This window comes from Perna viridis, chromosome 6 (genome assembly GCF_037379345.1).
Source record: "Perna viridis isolate PV_CMFRI_1.1 ecotype Kerala chromosome 6, ASM3737934v1, whole genome shotgun sequence".
In the NCBI taxonomy this organism is placed as follows: Eukaryota; Metazoa; Mollusca; class Bivalvia; order Mytilida; family Mytilidae; genus Perna; species Perna viridis.
In genome coordinates this window covers 7842274-7867302 of record NC_142450.1, presented here as the reverse complement: position 1 = coordinate 7867302, position 25029 = coordinate 7842274, and the positions used below count along the sequence as shown (strand labels likewise).

The window sequence follows — 25029 nt, the reverse complement described above, 5'->3', positions numbered from 1 at the left end:
TTTCTACATGTGTAATGTAGATAGATCCCATATGTGTTTATTGCTTAAAATGTAGCACTACAGTTCCCATGACACTTAAATGAAGGTTGTAACATAGACATAATATTTTAACATAATGGGATGTTTTGTTTGAAAAAAAAAAACATCCAATGAGCCATATAATGTAGGGTTTACTTAAATAGAGGTCTACTTCAATACAGGAATCATGGATCACAATAACTTTGAGTATGAGTATTATGTATATTTATTACTGATTTCTATACTTCCAGTCATCCATGGCATGTATATGACTGAAAAGAATTCATACATGTAGAATTTAGATGATCTTCAATGCTGTTCAAATCTCTACTTGCACTGTAATGAAAGCTGATATGAAGCTGAAGTTCGAAAATAAATATTTTCAAAATCATATTTCTCATGCAAATGTTCAAGGTTTAAATGTGTTGTGCTTCAGAAGTAAAAGTCACTTTCATACATGTATACAATAACAGCCATGTATACTTCTTGACAGTACCATCCTGGAATACAACCTAGAATCCCTTGCACTTCAAGCTATCACTCTATCAACTGAGCTAAAAAATAACTTCATTGTTTTCTGTAGATTAGGTTGATTATGGTCTTTTGTAAACAGTTTTACTTTATTTGTTTTTGGGCCTTTTTATAGATTGCTTAATGGTATGTGGTTTGCCTATTATTGATAACCATGTGGTGATTTCACTTGTAGAAGCTTAATCGTTACTTGCTTGGTTTTTTGAATGACTATCTCATTGGCAAACATAAATGGTACATGTATTTCAGTTTTCTACTTATGACTAGTGAGTGCTAAATCTTTCACTGCTTCTCAAACAAGAAATTTTGTGTAACAACTATTTGGCTAAGCAACTGTTGATTCTGAGTGGTAGCACTATGAAACCAACTCAAAATGTCATAATAGTAGAGTAGTAGAAAGCAGGATCATTTCACACAGTAAAACATTCTTGTCCTTAAATGCAAGACATAATTGCAATATGCATTGAAACCACAACCAATCAATGAAAAAAAGCAAGTTCCATGGGTAAGTAGAATAAAATCTAAACATTCACAGACCTTAAAAATTTTGGAAAAGGATTATTTATTGTTGAAAATTGAGCTAATCATAATCATGCCATGTACTTGTACCTATAATTTACATTGAATTGATCTGAATTCATGATTTCCTTGTATAAACTCTACAAGACTGGTAAATTGTGATTTTTTTTCACAAGTTAAGAGAGATGTTGAGGTGAGGATAATCATACCATACGCTCATGATGCACCTGTTTAATAGGACATCTTATCGAATGATAATTATTAGTCAACTGTGCTGGTAATACCTGTTCATTGATCAGAGGGGGTTGGCACCCCTCCTTTTTACCAGAAAATTAGTCATTTTCATGTGTAAAATTGACAAAACATGGAAAATAATGTCTTGGCATCACCATCACATTGGCTTGCACCCCTCCTTTTCAGTGTCTGGAGCCGTCCCTGTTCACTAACCTGTAAATTGCTTTCATCATATTTTGCTTTAACCGTTTAGCATGAAACAAGTGGCCTGTTTTGAAACTATTTTAATATTCTCCATAAAAGCAATAAAGAAATATATATAAAAAACGCAATACAATGCTTAGGTAGCAAACCATGTTGTACTCCAGCATTGCTAGAGGTTGTCTGCAAGCTATTTTCTGACTTCGTGCAATCCTGGGGTATAGAGGAACGGAATTCCAATCTCTTACGTTGTAGGTTACAGACCACCAATTCAACCAATGAGCATTCGGAACGTACGCAAAAATAGTCCTACGCAGAAATTACCCCTGTTCCTCATAGTGCTGTGAAAAAAGTTCTCATCTTATTTAAAAAATTTAAACAGTTTCTGAAAGGAAAAACATTTCTGTACATTTTATAGGTGCATTTTGCTTCTTGTGATGTGAAGCCTAATCTCCATAATGATTTTTAAATATACCCCTATCTTGTGAAAACACTGGGATTTCCCATGCTATTTATAGACCCTTCACTTCCGGTGACCAGTACTGCACTGCAAGTCTGCTAACCCCACATGCCATTCTGAGGATTGTGAGCTGACATATGTAGAATCATGCTGATATATAGTCATCTGCAGGTTAAAGTTAAGGTAAAGTCCAGAGAAGCCATTGAATATTGTGAAATTAGCATAGAAGCCTATGGGAAGTGGAATTAGTGGTTTTTAGCCTTAAGCTGAAGCCATGGCAAAATGAAAAGTTTCTTGAAATAGCTTTAAACTACTTGAAGATCTTGTTAACTTTGCCATGAGGGGAATACACTACAAAAATCCTTCAAAATATGCATTTTTTTAAGTTATAGGTCCAAATTATGGAAAATTGGTCTTTTTGGCTGATTTTTATGTCCTATCTTGTAAAAAGTGTAGAAAATTTAGTAAAAATATCAAATATTAAACTTTGAGGGCTATATTTACCTAAATATGGTAGTAATAAGCACTTGAAATCAAGTTTTGTGTAGATTTGAGCAAAAATTAGGTTAGAAATGAGGAAAAACTCACTTTCATTACTGCGGTTAAGGCCATATAAGCATTCCCCTATGGCAACATGGAAAATCCATTATTGAGCACTTTTTTTGCTTTAGGTGCCCTTTACTGGTCATGTTTTAATGTGAAAACACTGTATTTACAAATTTAAAGCCAAATATATCACCTTTTGTGAAAATTTAAAGATTTAGGATTTTTGACATGTGATCAAGAAAAAGGGGGAGGCAAGTCAGAAATAAATTTTTAAAAATAGACCAATTTCTCAGAAAATGATTACTTTTAAAACTATTTCTTCATTAATATTGTTAAAAAACAAGTTGTGATTGATATTTTTTATTTGAAAAGTCAGAAAAAGTTCTTTGCAAATATTTAATGCATTTCAGTATGGTAGAATATTTTCACTTTTTTGCTCGCACAACTTGGTTACCCTATATTTAAAAATCAAATATTTAAAAAAGTGCTTGTCACATTTCACTGAAACTTTGCAAATGCATTCAGTATGTGTGTAGGAAGATACCTGTATAGTTATTTATTTTTTCTAAGACAAAAAGTGACTCTTTAGGTTACAGACCACCAATTCAACCAATGAGCATTCGGAACGTACGCAAAAATAGTCCTACGCAGAAATTACCCCTGTTCCTCATAGTGCTGTGAAAAAAGTTCTCATCTTATTTAAAAAATTTAAACAGTTTCTGAAAGGAAAAACATTTCTGTACATTTTATAGGTGCATTTTGCTTCTTGTGATGTGAAGCCTAATCTCCATAATGATTTTTAAATATACCCCTATCTTGTGAAAACACTGGGATTTCCCATGCTATTTATAGACCCTTCACTTCCGGTGACCAGTACTGCACTGCAAGTCTGCTAACCCCACATGCCATTCTGAGGATTGTGAGCTGACATATGTAGAATCATGCTGATATATAGTCATCTGCAGGTTAAAGTTAAGGTAAAGTCCAGAGAAGCCATTGAATATTGTGAAATTAGCATAGAAGCCTATGGGAAGTGGAATTAGTGGTTTTTAGCCTTAAGCTGAAGCCATGGCAAAATGAAAAGTTTCTTGAAATAGCTTTAAACTACTTGAAGATCTTGTTAACTTTGCCATGAGGGGAATACACTACAAAAATCCTTCAAAATATGCATTTTTTTAAGTTATAGGTCCAAATTATGGAAAATTGGTCTTTTTGGCTGATTTTTATGTCCTATCTTGTAAAAAGTGTAGAAAATTTAGTAAAAATATCAAATATTAAACTTTGAGGGCTATATTTACCTAAATATGGTAGTAATAAGCACTTGAAATCAAGTTTTGTGTAGATTTGAGCAAAAATTAGGTTAGAAATGAGGAAAAACTCACTTTCATTACTGCGGTTAAGGCCATATAAGCATTCCCCTATAGCAACATGGAAAATCCATTATTGAGCACTTTTTTTGCTTTAGGTGCCCTTTACTGGTCATGTTTTAATGTGAAAACACTGTATTTACAAATTTAAAGCCAAATATATCACCTTTTGTGAAAATTTAAAGATTTAGGATTTTTGACATGTGATCAAGAAAAAGGGGGAGGCAAGTCAGAAATAAATTTTTAAAAATAGACCAATTTCTCAGAAAATGATTACTTTTAAAACTATTTCTTCATTAATATTGTTAAAAAACAAGTTGTGATTGATATTTTTTATTTGAAAAGTCAGAAAAAGTTCTTTGCAAATATTTAATGCATTTCAGTATGGTAGAATATTTTCACTTTTTTGCTCGCACAACTTGGTTACCCTATATTTAAAAATCAAATATTTAAAAAAGTGCTTGTCACATTTCACTGAAACTTTGCAAATGCATTCAGTATGTGTGTAGGAAGATACCTGTATAGTTATTTATTTTTTCTAAGACAAAAAGTGACTCTTTAGGTTACAGACCACCAATTCAACCAATGAGCATTCGGAACGTACGCAAAAATAGTCCTACGCAGAAATTACCCCTGTTCCTCATAGTGCTGTGAAAAAAGTTCTCATCTTATTTAAAAAATTTAAACAGTTTCTGAAAGGAAAAACATTTCTGTACATTTTATAGGTGCATTTTGCTTCTTGTGATGTGAAGCCTAATCTCCATAATGATTTTTAAATATACCCCTATCTTGTGAAAACACTGGGATTTCCCATGCTATTTATAGACCCTTCACTTCCGGTGACCAGTACTGCACTGCAAGTCTGCTAACCCCACATGCCATTCTGAGGATTGTGAGCTGACATATGTAGAATCATGCTGATATATAGTCATCTGCAGGTTAAAGTTAAGGTAAAGTCCAGAGAAGCCATTGAATATTGTGAAATTAGCATAGAAGCCTATGGGAAGTGGAATTAGTGGTTTTTAGCCTTAAGCTGAAGCCATGGCAAAATGAAAAGTTTCTTGAAATAGCTTTAAACTACTTGAAGATCTTGTTAACTTTGCCATGAGGGGAATACACTACAAAAATCCTTCAAAATATGCATTTTTTTAAGTTATAGGTCCAAATTATGGAAAATTGGTCTTTTTGGCTGATTTTTATGTCCTATCTTGTAAAAAGTGTAGAAAATTTAGTAAAAATATCAAATATTAAACTTTGAGGGCTATATTTACCTAAATATGGTAGTAATAAGCACTTGAAATCAAGTTTTGTGTAGATTTGAGCAAAAATTAGGTTAGAAATGAGGAAAAACTCACTTTCATTACTGCGGTTAAGGCCATATAAGCATTCCCCTATGGCAACATGGAAAATCCATTATTGAGCACTTTTTTTGCTTTAGGTGCCCTTTACTGGTCATGTTTTAATGTGAAAACACTGTATTTACAAATTTAAAGCCAAATATATCACCTTTTGTGAAAATTTAAAGATTTAGGATTTTTGACATGTGATCAAGAAAAAGGGGGAGGCAAGTCAGAAATAAATTTTTAAAAATAGACCAATTTCTCAGAAAATGATTACTTTTAAAACTATTTCTTCATTAATATTGTTAAAAAACAAGTTGTGATTGATATTTTTTATTTGAAAAGTCAGAAAAAGTTCTTTGCAAATATTTAATGCATTTCAGTATGGTAGAATATTTTCACTTTTTTGCTCGCACAACTTGGTTACCCTATATTTAAAAATCAAATATTTAAAAAAGTGCTTGTCACATTTCACTGAAACTTTGCAAATGCATTCAGTATGTGTGTAGGAAGATACCTGTATAGTTATTTATTTTTTCTAAGACAAAAAGTGACTCTTTAGGTTACAGACCACCAATTCAACCAATGAGCATTCGGAACGTACGCAAAAATAGTCCTACGCAGAAATTACCCCTGTTCCTCATAGTGCTGTGAAAAAAGTTCTCATCTTATTTAAAAAATTTAAACAGTTTCTGAAAGGAAAAACATTTCTGTACATTTTATAGGTGCATTTTGCTTCTTGTGATGTGAAGCCTAATCTCCATAATGATTTTTAAATATACCCCTATCTTGTGAAAACACTGGGATTTCCCATGCTATTTATAGACCCTTCACTTCCGGTGACCAGTACTGCACTGCAAGTCTGCTAACCCCACATGCCATTCTGAGGATTGTGAGCTGACATATGTAGAATCATGCTGATATATAGTCATCTGCAGGTTAAAGTTAAGGTAAAGTCCAGAGAAGCCATTGAATATTGTGAAATTAGCATAGAAGCCTATGGGAAGTGGAATTAGTGGTTTTTAGCCTTAAGCTGAAGCCATGGCAAAATGAAAAGTTTCTTGAAATAGCTTTAAACTACTTGAAGATCTTGTTAACTTTGCCATGAGGGGAATACACTACAAAAATCCTTCAAAATATGCATTTTTTTAAGTTATAGGTCCAAATTATGGAAAATTGGTCTTTTTGGCTGATTTTTATGTCCTATCTTGTAAAAAGTGTAGAAAATTTAGTAAAAATATCAAATATTAAACTTTGAGGGCTATATTTACCTAAATATGGTAGTAATAAGCACTTGAAATCAAGTTTTGTGTAGATTTGAGCAAAAATTAGGTTAGAAATGAGGAAAAACTCACTTTCATTACTGCGGTTAAGGCCATATAAGCATTCCCCTATGGCAACATGGAAAATCCATTATTGAGCACTTTTTTTGCTTTAGGTGCCCTTTACTGGTCATGTTTTAATGTGAAAACACTGTATTTACAAATTTAAAGCCAAATATATCACCTTTTGTGAAAATTTAAAGATTTAGGATTTTTGACATGTGATCAAGAAAAAGGGGGAGGCAAGTCAGAAATAAATTTTTAAAAATAGACCAATTTCTCAGAAAATGATTACTTTTAAAACTATTTCTTCATTAATATTGTTAAAAAACAAGTTGTGATTGATATTTTTTATTTGAAAAGTCAGAAAAAGTTCTTTGCAAATATTTAATGCATTTCAGTATGGTAGAATATTTTCACTTTTTTGCTCGCACAACTTGGTTACCCTATATTTAAAAATCAAATATTTAAAAAAGTGCTTGTCACATTTCACTGAAACTTTGCAAATGCATTCAGTATGTGTGTAGGAAGATACCTGTATAGTTATTTATTTTTTCTAAGACAAAAAGTGACTCTTTAGGTTACAGACCACCAATTCAACCAATGAGCATTCGGAACGTACGCAAAAATAGTCCTACGCAGAAATTACCCCTGTTCCTCATAGTGCTGTGAAAAAAGTTCTCATCTTATTTAAAAAATTTAAACAGTTTCTGAAAGGAAAAACATTTCTGTACATTTTATAGGTGCATTTTGCTTCTTGTGATGTGAAGCCTAATCTCCATAATGATTTTTAAATATACCCCTATCTTGTGAAAACACTGGGATTTCCCATGCTATTTATAGACCCTTCACTTCCGGTGACCAGTACTGCACTGCAAGTCTGCTAACCCCACATGCCATTCTGAGGATTGTGAGCTGACATATGTAGAATCATGCTGATATATAGTCATCTGCAGGTTAAAGTTAAGGTAAAGTCCAGAGAAGCCATTGAATATTGTGAAATTAGCATAGAAGCCTATGGGAAGTGGAATTAGTGGTTTTTAGCCTTAAGCTGAAGCCATGGCAAAATGAAAAGTTTCTTGAAATAGCTTTAAACTACTTGAAGATCTTGTTAACTTTGCCATGAGGGGAATACACTACAAAAATCCTTCAAAATATGCATTTTTTTAAGTTATAGGTCCAAATTATGGAAAATTGGTCTTTTTGGCTGATTTTTATGTCCTATCTTGTAAAAAGTGTAGAAAATTTAGTAAAAATATCAAATATTAAACTTTGAGGGCTATATTTACCTAAATATGGTAGTAATAAGCACTTGAAATCAAGTTTTGTGTAGATTTGAGCAAAAATTAGGTTAGAAATGAGGAAAAACTCACTTTCATTACTGCGGTTAAGGCCATATAAGCATTCCCCTATGGCAACATGGAAAATCCATTATTGAGCACTTTTTTTGCTTTAGGTGCCCTTTACTGGTCATGTTTTAATGTGAAAACACTGTATTTACAAATTTAAAGCCAAATATATCACCTTTTGTGAAAATTTAAAGATTTAGGATTTTTGACATGTGATCAAGAAAAAGGGGGAGGCAAGTCAGAAATAAATTTTTAAAAATAGACCAATTTCTCAGAAAATGATTACTTTTAAAACTATTTCTTCATTAATATTGTTAAAAAACAAGTTGTGATTGATATTTTTTATTTGAAAAGTCAGAAAAAGTTCTTTGCAAATATTTAATGCATTTCAGTATGGTAGAATATTTTCACTTTTTTGCTCGCACAACTTGGTTACCCTATATTTAAAAATCAAATATTTAAAAAAGTGCTTGTCACATTTCACTGAAACTTTGCAAATGCATTCAGTATGTGTGTAGGAAGATACCTGTATAGTTATTTATTTTTTCTAAGACAAAAAGTGACTCTTTAGGTTACAGACCACCAATTCAACCAATGAGCATTCGGAACGTACGCAAAAATAGTCCTACGCAGAAATTACCCCTGTTCCTCATAGTGCTGTGAAAAAAGTTCTCATCTTATTTAAAAAATTTAAACAGTTTCTGAAAGGAAAAACATTTCTGTACATTTTATAGGTGCATTTTGCTTCTTGTGATGTGAAGCCTAATCTCCATAATGATTTTTAAATATACCCCTATCTTGTGAAAACACTGGGATTTCCCATGCTATTTATAGACCCTTCACTTCCGGTGACCAGTACTGCACTGCAAGTCTGCTAACCCCACATGCCATTCTGAGGATTGTGAGCTGACATATGTAGAATCATGCTGATATATAGTCATCTGCAGGTTAAAGTTAAGGTAAAGTCCAGAGAAGCCATTGAATATTGTGAAATTAGCATAGAAGCCTATGGGAAGTGGAATTAGTGGTTTTTAGCCTTAAGCTGAAGCCATGGCAAAATGAAAAGTTTCTTGAAATAGCTTTAAACTACTTGAAGATCTTGTTAACTTTGCCATGAGGGGAATACACTACAAAAATCCTTCAAAATATGCATTTTTTTAAGTTATAGGTCCAAATTATGGAAAATTGGTCTTTTTGGCTGATTTTTATGTCCTATCTTGTAAAAAGTGTAGAAAATTTAGTAAAAATATCAAATATTAAACTTTGAGGGCTATATTTACCTAAATATGGTAGTAATAAGCACTTGAAATCAAGTTTTGTGTAGATTTGAGCAAAAATTAGGTTAGAAATGAGGAAAAACTCACTTTCATTACTGCGGTTAAGGCCATATAAGCATTCCCCTATGGCAACATGGAAAATCCATTATTGAGCACTTTTTTTGCTTTAGGTGCCCTTTACTGGTCATGTTTTAATGTGAAAACACTGTATTTACAAATTTAAAGCCAAATATATCACCTTTTGTGAAAATTTAAAGATTTAGGATTTTTGACATGTGATCAAGAAAAAGGGGGAGGCAAGTCAGAAATAAATTTTTAAAAATAGACCAATTTCTCAGAAAATGATTACTTTTAAAACTATTTCTTCATTAATATTGTTAAAAAACAAGTTGTGATTGATATTTTTTATTTGAAAAGTCAGAAAAAGTTCTTTGCAAATATTTAATGCATTTCAGTATGGTAGAATATTTTCACTTTTTTGCTCGCACAACTTGGTTACCCTATATTTAAAAATCAAATATTTAAAAAAGTGCTTGTCACATTTCACTGAAACTTTGCAAATGCATTCAGTATGTGTGTAGGAAGATACCTGTATAGTTATTTATTTTTTCTAAGACAAAAAGTGACTCTTTAGGTTACAGACCACCAATTCAACCAATGAGCATTCGGAACGTACGCAAAAATAGTCCTACGCAGAAATTACCCCTGTTCCTCATAGTGCTGTGAAAAAAGTTCTCATCTTATTTAAAAAATTTAAACAGTTTCTGAAAGGAAAAACATTTCTGTACATTTTATAGGTGCATTTTGCTTCTTGTGATGTGAAGCCTAATCTCCATAATGATTTTTAAATATACCCCTATCTTGTGAAAACACTGGGATTTCCCATGCTATTTATAGACCCTTCACTTCCGGTGACCAGTACTGCACTGCAAGTCTGCTAACCCCACATGCCATTCTGAGGATTGTGAGCTGACATATGTAGAATCATGCTGATATATAGTCATCTGCAGGTTAAAGTTAAGGTAAAGTCCAGAGAAGCCATTGAATATTGTGAAATTAGCATAGAAGCCTATGGGAAGTGGAATTAGTGGTTTTTAGCCTTAAGCTGAAGCCATGGCAAAATGAAAAGTTTCTTGAAATAGCTTTAAACTACTTGAAGATCTTGTTAACTTTGCCATGAGGGGAATACACTACAAAAATCCTTCAAAATATGCATTTTTTTAAGTTATAGGTCCAAATTATGGAAAATTGGTCTTTTTGGCTGATTTTTATGTCCTATCTTGTAAAAAGTGTAGAAAATTTAGTAAAAATATCAAATATTAAACTTTGAGGGCTATATTTACCTAAATATGGTAGTAATAAGCACTTGAAATCAAGTTTTGTGTAGATTTGAGCAAAAATTAGGTTAGAAATGAGGAAAAACTCACTTTCATTACTGCGGTTAAGGCCATATAAGCATTCCCCTATAGCAACATGGAAAATCCATTATTGAGCACTTTTTTTGCTTTAGGTGCCCTTTACTGGTCATGTTTTAATGTGAAAACACTGTATTTACAAATTTAAAGCCAAATATATCACCTTTTGTGAAAATTTAAAGATTTAGGATTTTTGACATGTGATCAAGAAAAAGGGGGAGGCAAGTCAGAAATAAATTTTTAAAAATAGACCAATTTCTCAGAAAATGATTACTTTTAAAACTATTTCTTCATTAATATTGTTAAAAAACAAGTTGTGATTGATATTTTTTATTTGAAAAGTCAGAAAAAGTTCTTTGCAAATATTTAATGCATTTCAGTATGGTAGAATATTTTCACTTTTTTGCTCGCACAACTTGGTTACCCTATATTTAAAAATCAAATATTTAAAAAAGTGCTTGTCACATTTCACTGAAACTTTGCAAATGCATTCAGTATGTGTGTAGGAAGATACCTGTATAGTTATTTATTTTTTCTAAGACAAAAAGTGACTCTTTAGGTTACAGACCACCAATTCAACCAATGAGCATTCGGAACGTACGCAAAAATAGTCCTACGCAGAAATTACCCCTGTTCCTCATAGTGCTGTGAAAAAAGTTCTCATCTTATTTAAAAAATTTAAACAGTTTCTGAAAGGAAAAACATTTCTGTACATTTTATAGGTGCATTTTGCTTCTTGTGATGTGAAGCCTAATCTCCATAATGATTTTTAAATATACCCCTATCTTGTGAAAACACTGGGATTTCCCATGCTATTTATAGACCCTTCACTTCCGGTGACCAGTACTGCACTGCAAGTCTGCTAACCCCACATGCCATTCTGAGGATTGTGAGCTGACATATGTAGAATCATGCTGATATATAGTCATCTGCAGGTTAAAGTTAAGGTAAAGTCCAGAGAAGCCATTGAATATTGTGAAATTAGCATAGAAGCCTATGGGAAGTGGAATTAGTGGTTTTTAGCCTTAAGCTGAAGCCATGGCAAAATGAAAAGTTTCTTGAAATAGCTTTAAACTACTTGAAGATCTTGTTAACTTTGCCATGAGGGGAATACACTACAAAAATCCTTCAAAATATGCATTTTTTTAAGTTATAGGTCCAAATTATGGAAAATTGGTCTTTTTGGCTGATTTTTATGTCCTATCTTGTAAAAAGTGTAGAAAATTTAGTAAAAATATCAAATATTAAACTTTGAGGGCTATATTTACCTAAATATGGTAGTAATAAGCACTTGAAATCAAGTTTTGTGTAGATTTGAGCAAAAATTAGGTTAGAAATGAGGAAAAACTCACTTTCATTACTGCGGTTAAGGCCATATAAGCATTCCCCTATGGCAACATGGAAAATCCATTATTGAGCACTTTTTTTGCTTTAGGTGCCCTTTACTGGTCATGTTTTAATGTGAAAACACTGTATTTACAAATTTAAAGCCAAATATATCACCTTTTGTGAAAATTTAAAGATTTAGGATTTTTGACATGTGATCAAGAAAAAGGGGGAGGCAAGTCAGAAATAAATTTTTAAAAATAGACCAATTTCTCAGAAAATGATTACTTTTAAAACTATTTCTTCATTAATATTGTTAAAAAACAAGTTGTGATTGATATTTTTTATTTGAAAAGTCAGAAAAAGTTCTTTGCAAATATTTAATGCATTTCAGTATGGTAGAATATTTTCACTTTTTTGCTCGCACAACTTGGTTACCCTATATTTAAAAATCAAATATTTAAAAAAGTGCTTGTCACATTTCACTGAAACTTTGCAAATGCATTCAGTATGTGTGTAGGAAGATACCTGTATAGTTATTTATTTTTTCTAAGACAAAAAGTGACTCTTTAGGTTACAGACCACCAATTCAACCAATGAGCATTCGGAACGTACGCAAAAATAGTCCTACGCAGAAATTACCCCTGTTCCTCATAGTGCTGTGAAAAAAGTTCTCATCTTATTTAAAAAATTTAAACAGTTTCTGAAAGGAAAAACATTTCTGTACATTTTATAGGTGCATTTTGCTTCTTGTGATGTGAAGCCTAATCTCCATAATGATTTTTAAATATACCCCTATCTTGTGAAAACACTGGGATTTCCCATGCTATTTATAGACCCTTCACTTCCGGTGACCAGTACTGCACTGCAAGTCTGCTAACCCCACATGCCATTCTGAGGATTGTGAGCTGACATATGTAGAATCATGCTGATATATAGTCATCTGCAGGTTAAAGTTAAGGTAAAGTCCAGAGAAGCCATTGAATATTGTGAAATTAGCATAGAAGCCTATGGGAAGTGGAATTAGTGGTTTTTAGCCGGAGTAACAGGGACGGATCCGGGACAGGCGCGTAGCTAAGGCCAAATTGAAGTGTAGGCAAAATTACGGCAGGGGGTCTGGGGCCGCTTAAGGCCCCCAGCAGGTCCAGGGCGGAGCCCCCATCCGAATCTTCGCGGAGATAGCGTTTTAAAGCATTATTTATGCCTCTCCTGGATGTATTTTATCTAAAAAAAAAATTGGCAAAATTAAATGCACGCAAAAGCTTTTTTGCCTAACGGCAGTTACGCGCCTGCAGGATTTTAGATAGTAAAAATTCTGCCGAGCGGAGCGAGGTGACACAAATTTTGAGGTTAAATTTTTGAAATATTATAGAGTGGGTGCAATGTAGATATCTTTTGTGGTAAAATTAGCGAGAAATTTAAAGTTTCAACTTGAAACCGCCTAAATCTACCCCTGACAACCCATGCTTTGCAAATTGTAGTGGGCGCAAGCCCGCCACTCCCCTACCTGAATACGCCTCCGAGTAACCATGTTGATTTTTATGAATGGGGGTCGGGGCTAGGATTACATTTGAAATAGAAAGGCAGGACAATGATATATGATTTTATATAAATACAAAGATGCAATAGGCGAAAAAAAGTTCTGGTTTGAATATTACATAAAAAGATCCAGGACACAAAATTCGACTATATAGCCCCCTTTTTTCCCCTTACGATTCAAATGGATATAGAAATTTATCATTATTTACCTGGGAAGGGGGACTGGTCATTTTGAAATATAAAATTTTCTTGACCCCAATGATATTTTCTTATCCCCCTTAAAAACATTTTTTTTAATGTGATACCCCCTCTATTAAACATGCGTATGGCGTTTTCATATAACAACTCAAACATTTTGCCAGAGCTTGCCGAAACTACGCAGAGTTTTTGTATCGCGCTAGAATTCTAACATAAACTTCTGGAACAGGGTTGTGTTGCTACAAGATTGAAGTCATCCCTATAGAAGTTTTACGTTGTAGTCGTCATCATGAAATCGTGGATCGCTGCGGTGTATCCATCTGCGTCATGAAAACTGATTTGTTCAACAAGTCATGGTTTTCCTTTCCTCTTCGTCTACCCCGGTCTTGACTTTTTACGAGCAACTCGGCGGGTGTTTTTAGAAAAGCAGAGAACGCTTACCCTACTGGCGCACCTGGTCCATGCTCCAAGTTTTTGGTAGAGTCATAGTTGCTCATTTGCTTTTGTTAATTTGTATATTTGATTTTAACAAAATTTCATGTTCTTTGTACATCTGTTTTCCATGTCTGGTTTTTGTCCCTGGATAACATTCTTCTTATTACCGTTATAACCGTAGTTCCCTTGATTACTCTTAGAAGCAAAAGCAGTTGAGATGTTAAAGAATTCTTACAATAAAAAATTCAAGTCTTCAATTCCAAAACTTGATACTTCGGAAAAGCCTGGTCAAAATCAAGCAGAATCAGACACAGCTCTTGATATTCAAGATATTGGTAAGGAAATTGAATCATCAGCAGATAAGTCGGACCAATTTAATTTAATAACTGTAAATGTTTTAGGTCCTGATGGTTATGTTGATGTGTGAACTTGATTTTACCAGAGATCATGCATGTGACAATGAAATAAAATGTTTAATGGTGGTAAAATATGTTTTAATTTGACTGGTGCTTAACTAAAAATTTGGATCCCCCTTGAAATTCATGTACAAAAAATGACACCCCCCCTCTTTGAAGTTATAAAAAAAACTGAACCCCCCTTTTCCACTGACAGAAAAAAATGACCCCTTGGATAGATGCACTTGCTTTGTTTAAATTTTCAAATAAATGTCTACGGTTTGAATATTATTTGTAAATATTATATAAAGGATGTCGAATCTAGAGGTTTAACATAAAAAACAATGCTGTTATGCACGTGGCTAATTACAATATTCGTTATGTTTCGGCTAAGTTTACAGCCAATGAAATGAACATCTCGTTAGCGAGAACACAGCGTTACTTTATATATTTATCGGGCATTTTTAAAGAACCCAAAGCTTTTCCGAGAGGAAATAGTCGCCATTTTCTTGCGGTATTTTTCTCTGTTTCCTTCCCCTTTCCCGATGATATCCCCTGTCGTATGAGGTACCAGGTCTCAGTATCGTATTAATTTTCCCCTAGACTTCTATAGTGAAGTGCATATTTTTAGGATTTTTAAAAAAAATATGTAAATTCATTCAATAGAACTTTCACTTATGGAGCATTTCTAAGGACATGTGAAAAAATAATTTCCCGCAAAGAAAAAAGGGTGAGTCCACGAAGATCGGACAGAAAAGGAGTCTTGAACTATAAATAGCCATTTTCGCTACTTTCACTTTGAAAGTAGGGAAAATGGGTATTTATAGTTCAAGACCTGAGACCTAGTAAGCTAGTTTTTCAAGTAAAGTTGGATATTCAGCAAGTCGTCTTTACCAGCTCAAAAAGTAGTACCCCAATGCAGGTAACACTTTTAAAATGAATTAGTCAAATTTTGAACCTGATTTTTTATATTAGCTCTGGTTTTTTGCATTTATGGTTAATCTTTACCAAATTTGGAAATGCATATTGTTTTCATGAATTTGTAGGATATCAGTTCGATAAAATTATTATCTTGACTATTTATGATGAGCATATCTATATTCAAGTAACCTGAAGCAAGTAATACTCCTGCAGAAAGGATACTTTTCAAGTTACAACACATTTTAAGTATGTGGTTAGGATTGAAAGTAGTCATTTTCCATACATTGCCTCTTATATATGAAAAAATGAATATTTTTTTTATTTTTTGTTTTTCTTTCAAATAAATAGCTAAAATGAGTTGCCATATAACTGTGTGGTTGATTTAAACACAGAAATGTCACAAAAGTCATCAGCCAATTTTTTAGTGGACTTTTTTTAGTGGTTCAAATGGACAGATTCTAATGCGGCAAGAAAAATAATGGTGTTTTTTCATATAAAAACTGAATTTTTTCAAAAAGTATCTAAAGCAGACAATTGTTATTATAATATTTATACCAGTAAACTATATTTCTTGCATCATAGCTATCTGTTTTAAAGAAAAAGTCTTTTCCCTGTCACATTGAGGTCCATTTGTATCTGCCTGGGGTACCAAGATGGCTTAAAATGTGTATTTTCTGCATATGAAAAGCTATATTTTTTTAAAACTATGATATTGGTATAATTTTTTCTGGATTTATTATAATTGAAATGACCATATCTATAGTTTAAAACAGTTGGTTGTACCGGTCATTATACTTTACTTTAAACAAGAGGCTCCCTTGAATTAAAGACAAAAAAGGAGGTTCGGATATTAATATTTCCATATATGGAACTCACAAGTGGGGATTAAATAATGATTTGGAACTCATAGTACAGCTCATGTATCTACCATGTCAGAATAAACCACAAAGTTGCTTAGTTTGATTAATGCAGCAGCTTTTTATCAAAAGTAATATTTTCTGGCTAACATTGAGATATTAGTCTTATTCCTGGAATAGGGTACCTATATAAGAATTTTAATAGAAAACTCATGTTTGTAGCAGGGCAATGATATTCTGAATTTTCAGTATGAAAATGAATACTCTAGCAGAAAAACAACAACTTTTATGATTATATTGAAATGTTTATTAGTAATAGGTACCAGTATCGTATTGCATATCCCTGAGCGGGTGTACGTCAAAACATGGATGCCATAAAAATATAGTGCATTTTCTTTTTGCCTCTCTACAAACTAATGTTTTGTCAAAAGACATGAACAATGACTTAAAAAATAGAGCAAACATCACACTGTAAGATGAAGAACTTTTTTAAAAGAAAATCTAACATAATATCATAAAAATGTTCCACTGAAAAGGTTGGTTTGGTGAGTGGAAAATGAAAGTGAAAGTAGGGAAAATGGCTATTTATAGTTCAAGACTACTTTTCTGTCCAATCTTCGTGGACTCACCCTATTTTCTTTGTGGGAAATTATTTTTTCACATGTCCTTAGAAATGCTACATAAGTGAAAGTTTTATTGAATCAATTTACATATTTTTTAAAAAATCCTAAAAATATGCACTTCACTATTGAAGTCTATGGGAAAATTAATACGATACTGAGACCATGATTCAGTTGTGGAATAATTTTTTTAGGTTGACATTTTGAATTGAAGGTAAGAAGTAGATCAAATATAAAGCCATAACAGATACATACATTAAACAAGGATATCAAATAAGCGCAATTGCCGTTTTTTTCTTCAACATGGTTTCTTCTCTTTTGCAAATATTTTTTGTAATATGCTCTGACACTCAACGGCACTTCCAATAGATGATCATTTTTGTAAAAAAAATTTCCGATTGAGTGTTTCATTAAAATATACTATTATGTGAATACGTGTGAAAATTGATTTAGGAAATATGAGGTTAAGAGTTAACTCCCTTGGTTATAGCTTTTTTTTTCTCTATGTATTGTTAATAACTTTTTTTTGGGTAAAAATCATCAAAATAAAACAACTATATAAATGTTTTTTACATACACTTGAAAACATTACATATACAAATTGAACACAAAGAAAAAGGGGGGATTGGAAAATCACATCAGTATATTTACTAACAGTTGACATTTAGCATAAGTATTCATCTTCATTGAAACATACATTGGCATGTTAAATAAATGCTGTTTTACAGAGTGCAGGTTATTTATTCAGTAGAGGGGGTTTCAACTGGGATTGCCTTTCCTTTGTTACATTGCTTCCCTTCTTATTAGCAAGAATTATTAGAAATAAGTTATTTAAATTGTATATAAAGAAGATTACTAGTAAAATTTTATAATAAGAGTCATTTTTTACAGATAAACATGCTTCTAGTTATACCTTCATGACAATCTGGTTTTTCAATTATATCTGAAGTTTTGAAAATATTTCAAAAAAATATAGTAAACAAATATTACCTGAATGATAACATACTACATGGTTGATTTAATTGGATATCCATTGTGCACACATCAACTGCATATAATACATGTAGACTATAGAAAGTATTTTTTATCAACCATTATACATTTTTTCCATAGATGTCAAACTGATGTGAAATAAACATAATTATAAAATATTACTGTCAATGCATAGTGAAATTTTAAAAATGAATATTCATTTTCAGTTAAAGTAAGTATCAGGGATCTCCATGGATCAAAATGAACACAACGACCAACAATCAAGGTTTAAGAGGTGCAGGATAATGTGGTTAATTTATGAATCTGATTATGTGGTTAACAAATAGTTTCCAACATTTATTTATAAGGTGGTATATTGTGTCTATAACTAATGAGGTTTTTTCTTCTTTTTAAGTTTTAAGCCATCTCTTCTAAAAAAAAATAATTTACTTCAGTGCATATATGTACACTATTAAGGGCTGTTTTGGGGAAGCAGTTAATATGTCTCCCCCCTCCCCCCCCTCAAAAAAAATATTCAAGTCTTATATACAATGTATGTCAAAAAAGCCCGGACCGCCAACTTTTGAGCACCAGTGAGCAGTTTCAATCTCTAGTCATTGCAAATATACAAGTCTTATGTCAAAACAGCCCTGACCGCCAACTTCTGAACGCCGGTGAGTGATTTCAAACGAATCATATTAGAAAATGCATTTAATATTCCAAAATGGCTTTGGTAGTAATATACAGTTGGGTCAATTCTGAAAATTTCAGCTCATTTTGTTGAAATCAAGCTGTTCCGAGGCAGTCAATAAAGAAATTTCAAGTGTTTTTTCCTAAATAAAGTACATATTTTTTCGATCCTTGATTTGAGGAGGTTAAAGTAATTTGTAAGTGCATTGGTGAATATTATCATACAAATCAGTAGCCATGGTAACATATTGAAAAAAATATTACTGAGTTTCAGTACAAATCAGGGGTGCCTTTTGACATGGGCTGATGGCTCAATCTCTGGTTGGACACATTTTCGTTGTGGCGCATGTCCTTTAACACAGAAAATAAATTGCCAAAGAAAGTATAATAGGTTGAATGAGAAGTATTTAATAGCACAAGCTTCAACATAGTAATTTATAAACAACAGTTATGGTAAATCTTTCTATCTGCACTGTCCAACTCAGTTATACTAAGGTGAAGTTTTCCCTTCCCTATAGGCTTGACCACAGGTCCACAGCTCTAGAGGAATTAAAGTAGGTGTGGTCATTGTGTTGATACCATTATAAAAGTTTTTTTTATAATTTAACCACAATAACTTATGACAGGTATAGGTAATTAATAAGTAAGCGTAATTGGGAAATACATTGTCGATTTGTAATGTGTGACGCAAATTAACACATTGCACTTGTTTTGAATTCATGGCGCAAGAAAAGTAACACATGGCGTAGCGACATGCAAAAAGAGGTCATGAAGAACCCTTAGTATGTATATATACAAATTATCATCAATATTAAGTATGGCTATTTTTCTTAGTGAAACAATCTTTTTTTTTCAGAAATACTTCACATTACATACATTGTAATATACAGAGATTTTACTTGAAAATGTTTGCTTTATAGTCACTTGGTAAGGTTAAACATTTTGAAGTTATCTAAAAATTGAGATTAAAGAATCCCAATAATGTGTCTGGTTGGGTTGCCTACCTGTGGGCTGTTTCTTCTTTGGTCTAGCACAAAAACAATCAGGCTCAGCTTCTCACACTTTTGTTTCATTGACAAATTAATAATGATTTTGTATGTCAATTACATTCTAAATTTTGAATATATTTCTGTTGTTGTGCATAGATAGTTTAATCAATATAGCAAAATTTTACCACAGATTGCAACAAAATACTTTTAAGCTCTAATTTATAGCAAAAATAGAAACCTAATATAGTCTTACATAATCTATTTTGGGTTTACCATAAATATTTCAGGTTTCCTTTGGAAAGGGGAAATAACTCTAAAGCCTATTAACTTTATAGAAACTCATAACAATGCCTTATATGATAAACTAAATTTAGAAATACTAAATATTTCAGCATTTATTAAAAAATCATCTGCATATTAAAACATTTTACAAATTAACAAAAAAAGGAAAAACTGACAAAAAAAAACATGAATTTTACTGAGTAATCCCCCTTTATAAATGTAACTTTCTTTTGAATTTTAACATCCATTCATTTCGTTTCTTCTATACATTTGGGTCAAAATTCTATTAATTTCAATAAAAACAATTTATGTTATAATTTTTGTAAGGTTAAACCTTATTTTGACAACTAAAACAACTTAAATACATGTACAACTGAATTTTACATGCAAACATACAAAAGTAAAAACATGGCTTTCAAGTGAATCATATTTTGTTAACGTTGAGACCAAATCAAAACAGGAATTTCATCTGAATAAAATTGTCAATTGTGTGGAGAAGACATCATAGAAGAAGATGAACCACTAAATCATAGAGAATCTTCATTTCATCCTTCAACACTTTTAAGAATGACTATCCTTGGTGTTGTTAATGCCACTAAATCTGACAACAATAACATTTTAACTACTGAAGAGATAATAACTTTAACAATAAATACATGTGGAATTAAAGACTTTATTCTTTATTTAAAAGTTTGCTTATTTATTAACGCAAAGCTATATATTTTGCTTTAACCTAATGGGGGAGCATGATTATAAACTTTTGTGTGCTTTTTCAATTATTTCAGAATGGATTTGGTTAAAGCATTTGTTTTAGTTGTATTTTATGCTTTTAATTTTTGTTTAGGATTTTAAGTTATTTTAGAATTGCCTTTGTTGGTACATTATATCAGTTGCATTTTACGTTTGTAACTTTGCATTCAATAATTATAAATATAGTACTTAAGACATGTTAAATTACTATTTTACAGATTATATATTGGAATCCTAAAACTGGAGGAAAAGAAAATAAAAATTTGGACAAATATGAACTCACAGTTGACGAATTTAATAATGATCTTCTGAAAGGCACTCCTAAACTGAACTGTGAGCAATATATATTTAAACAAGAATTTTTTTAATGCATATGTCTGTTTTTAACTTCTACAGAAATTTGTTTTAAGAATATTAAAATTAAGTATTTAAAATCAAATAATTATGCTTCTTAAGTGTGTATTTTTTTCTTATTTTTTTTCAGAAATAATTGAATTGGTGAAACAGACTTCATTGATTTTGAATAAATCAGAGTAAGTTCCTTGAAATAAGTTTGAGTTATCTCTCTTTGTTAGTAATTTCAAAATCTATGTTTTTGGAAAACTTTATATGTTGCTTTAAGACTAAAAACCACTAATTCCACTTCCCATAGGCTTCTATGCTAATTTCACAATATTCAATGTCTTCTCTGGACTTTACCTTAACTTTAACCTGCAGAGGACTATATATCAGCATGATTCTACATATGTCAGCTCACAAACCTCAGAATGGCATGTGGGGTTAGCAGACTTGCAGTGCAGTACTGGTCACCGGAAGTGAAGTGTCTATAAATAGCATGGGAAATCCCAGTGTTTTCACAAGACAGGGGTATATTTAGAAATCATTATGGAGATTAGGCTTCACATCACAAGAAGCAAAATGCACTTATAAAATGTACAGAAATGTTTTTCCTTTCAGAAACTGTTTAAATTTTTTAAATAAGATGAGAACTTTTTTCACAGCACTATGAGGAACAGGGGTAATTTCTGCATAGGACTATTTTTGCGTACGTTCCAAAAGCTCATTGGTTGAATTGGTGGTCTGTAACCTAAAGAGTCACTTTCTGTCTTAGAAAAAATTAATAACTATACAGGTATCTTCCTACACACATACTGAATGCATTTGCAAAGTTTCAGTGAAATGTGACAATCACTTTTTTTAAATATTTGATTTTTAAATATAGGGTAACCAAGTTGTGCGAGCAAAAAAGTGACAATATTCTACCATACTTAAATGCATTAAATATTTGCAAAGAACTTTTTCTGACTTTTCAAATAAAAAAAAAATCAATCACAACTTCTTTTTTAACAATATTAATTAGGAGATAGCCTTTAAAAGTAGCCATTTTCTGAAAAATTGGTCTTTTTTTAAAAATTAATTTCTGACATGCCTTCCCCTTTTTCTTGATCACATATCAAAAACCCTAAATCTTTAAATTTTCAAAAAAGGTGATATCTTTAAATTTGTAAATACAGTGTTTTCACAATAAAACATGCCAAGTAAAGGGCACCTAAAGCAAAAAATGTACTCAAAAATGCATTTTCCATGTTGCCATAGGGAAATGCTTATATGTCCTTAACCGCAGTAATGAAAGTGAGTTTTTCCTCATTTCTAATCAAATTTTTGCTCAAATTTACACAAAACTTGATTTCAAGTTCTGATTACCACCATATTTAAGTAAATATAACCCTCAAAGTTAAATATTTGATATTTTTACTAAATTTTCTACACTTTTTACAAGATAGGACATAAAATTCAGCCAAAAAGACCAATTTTCCATAATTTGGACCTATAACTTAAAAAAAAAGCATATTTTGAAGGATTTTTGTAGTGTATTCCTCTCATAGCAAAGTTTACAAGATCTTCAAGTAGTTTAAAGCTATTTCAAGAAAATTTTCATTTTACCATGGCCTCAGCTTAAGGCTAAAAACCACTAATTCCACTTCCCATAGGCTTCTATGCTAATTTCACAATATTCAATGGCTTCTCTGGACTTTACCTTAACTTTAGCCTGCAGATTACTATAGATCAGCATGATTCTACATATGTCAGCTCACAATCCTCAGAATGGCATGTGCAGTACTGGTGAAGTGTCGTTAAATAGCATGGGAAATCATTATGGAGATTAGGCTTCACATCACAAGAAGCAAAATGCACATATAAAATGTACAGAAATGTTTTTCCTTTCAGAAACTGTTTAAATTGTTTAAATGAGATGAGAACTTTTTCCACAGCACTATGAGGAACAGGGGTAATTTCTGCGTAGGACTATTTTTGCGTACATTCCAAATGCTCATTGGTTGAATTTGTTGTCTGAAACCTATAATTAGAAATGGGGATATCTGTTTATTGAAAGTAACCAATCAAATATGGTTATGTGGTTTTGAAAGGTCAAGGACTTCTATAAAGTTACAGATAAATTTGGAATTTTATTGGAAATGTTTTTTTCCTGAATAAGCTAGAATAAGAACGCGAGAATAAGAACTTTCACTGCTTTCAAAATCTTGGATGCAATTAATATTTTAAACTCGTTCTCTGCACAATAGAAACAGGTTAGTATCATTCATTCCCGAATATTCTATATTGTCGTTTACTAAACGGAAATAAACACGAGTTGAAGGTTCACTCAGTCATAACCATTGTAGTACTACAAGTGGGGCTGCATTACTGATTTGCAGTTTAGAGTTTTGCAAATTTAAATTGCCTGGTTCATGGTGGAAATCGATCATTTTACGCATTTTGAAGGAAACAATTTGAAAAAAAATCATCTAAGAAAAAAACATTTTTTTTCCGGTCATAATCATCAAATTTCAAATTATGTCCCGAAAGGGCATCCATACATCGAATTGAACGTTTTCAACCGGAAAAAAATTTTCTATCTATAGAAAAATTCAATTTTTATCGACGATTTCGCAATTTTCGATTTCTCGTTAGAATTTCGAAATTTTAAATATGTTGGCACGGTGAAAATCGATCATTTTACGCATTTCAAAGGAAAAAATTTGAAAAAAAATTGTCTAAGAAAAAAACATTTTTTTTCCGGTCATAATCATCAAATTTCAAATTATGTCCCGAAAGGGCATCCATACATCGAATTGAACGTTTTCAACCGGAAAAAAGTTTTCTATCCATAGAAAAATTTCAATTTTTATTGACGATTTCGCAATTTTCGATTTCTCGTTGGAATTTCGAAATTTGAATCATGTTGGTACGGTGGAAATCGATCATTTTACGCATTTCGAAGAAAAAAATTGGAAAAAAAATTATCTAAGAAAAAAACATTTTTTTTCCGGTCATAATCATCAAATTTCAAATTATGTCCCGAAAGGGCATCCATACATCGAATTGAACGTTTTCAACCGGAAAAAAGTTTTCTATCTATAGAAAAATTTCAATTTTTATTGACGATTTCGCAATTTTCGATTTCTCGTTAGAATTTCGAAATTTTAAATATGTTGGCACGGTGAAAATCGATCATTTTACGCATTTCAAAGGAAAAAATTTGAAAAAAAATTATCTAAGAAAAAAACATTTTTTTTTCGGTCATAATCATCAAATTTCAAATTATGTCCCGAAAGGGCATCCATACATCGAATTGAACGTTTTCAACCGGAAAAAAGTTTTCTATCTATAGAAAAATTCAATTTTTATTGACGATTTCGCAATTTTCGATTTCTCGTTAGAATTTCGAAATTTTAAATATGTTGGCACGGTGAAAATCGATCATTTTACGCATTTCAAAGGAAAAAATTTGAAAAAAAATTGTCTAAGAAAAAAACATTTTTTTTCCGGTCATAATCATCAAATTTCAAATTATGTCCCGAAAGGGCATCCATACATCGAATTGAACGTTTTCAACCGGAAAAAAGTTTTCTATCTATAGAAAAATTCAATTTTTATCGACGATTTCGCAATTTTCGATTTCTCGTTAGAATTTCGAAATTTGAATCATGTTGGTACGGTGGAAATCGATCATTTTACGCATTTCGAAGAAAAAAATTTGAAAAAAAATCATCTAAGAAAAAAACATTTTTTTTTCGGTCATAATCATCAAATTTCAAATTATGTCCCGAAAGGGCATCCATACATCGAATTGAACGTTTTCAACCGGAAAAAAGATTTCTATCTATAGAAAAATTCAATTTTTATCGACGATTTCGCAATTTTCGATTTCTCGTTAGAATTTCGAAATTTGAATCATGTTGGTACGGTGGAAATCGATCATTTTACGCATTTCGAAGAAAAAAATTTGAAAAAAAATCATCTAAGAAAAAAACATTTTTTTTTCGGTCATAATCATCAAATTTCAAATTATGTCCCGAAAGGGCATCCATACATCGAATTGAACGTTTTCAACCGGAAAAAAGTTTTCTATCTATAGAAAAATTCAATTTTTATCGACGATTTCGCAATTTTCGATTTCTCGTTAGAATTTCG

At 31.8% G+C, this 25029-nt stretch overlaps 1 long non-coding RNA gene across 5 annotated transcripts in view; it reads left to right on the top strand.

The window, feature by feature from the left end:
* LOC148613511 (uncharacterized) overlaps positions 1 to 25029 on the top strand; it is a 309255-nt gene that overhangs the window by 202568 nt on the left and 81658 nt on the right. For 2 of the 5 annotated variants that reach the window (XR_015923367.1, XR_015923364.1), the window contains exons 2-3: positions 20772 to 20886; positions 21038 to 21086. This is a non-coding gene — a long non-coding RNA (uncharacterized LOC148613511). Of the gene's footprint in view, positions 1 to 15035; positions 15395 to 15659; positions 17085 to 19388; positions 19460 to 20771; positions 20887 to 21037; positions 21087 to 25029 lie in introns of those variants that run through there. The other 3 variants (XR_015923365.1, XR_015923366.1, XR_015923368.1) reach the window with 3 other exon arrangements.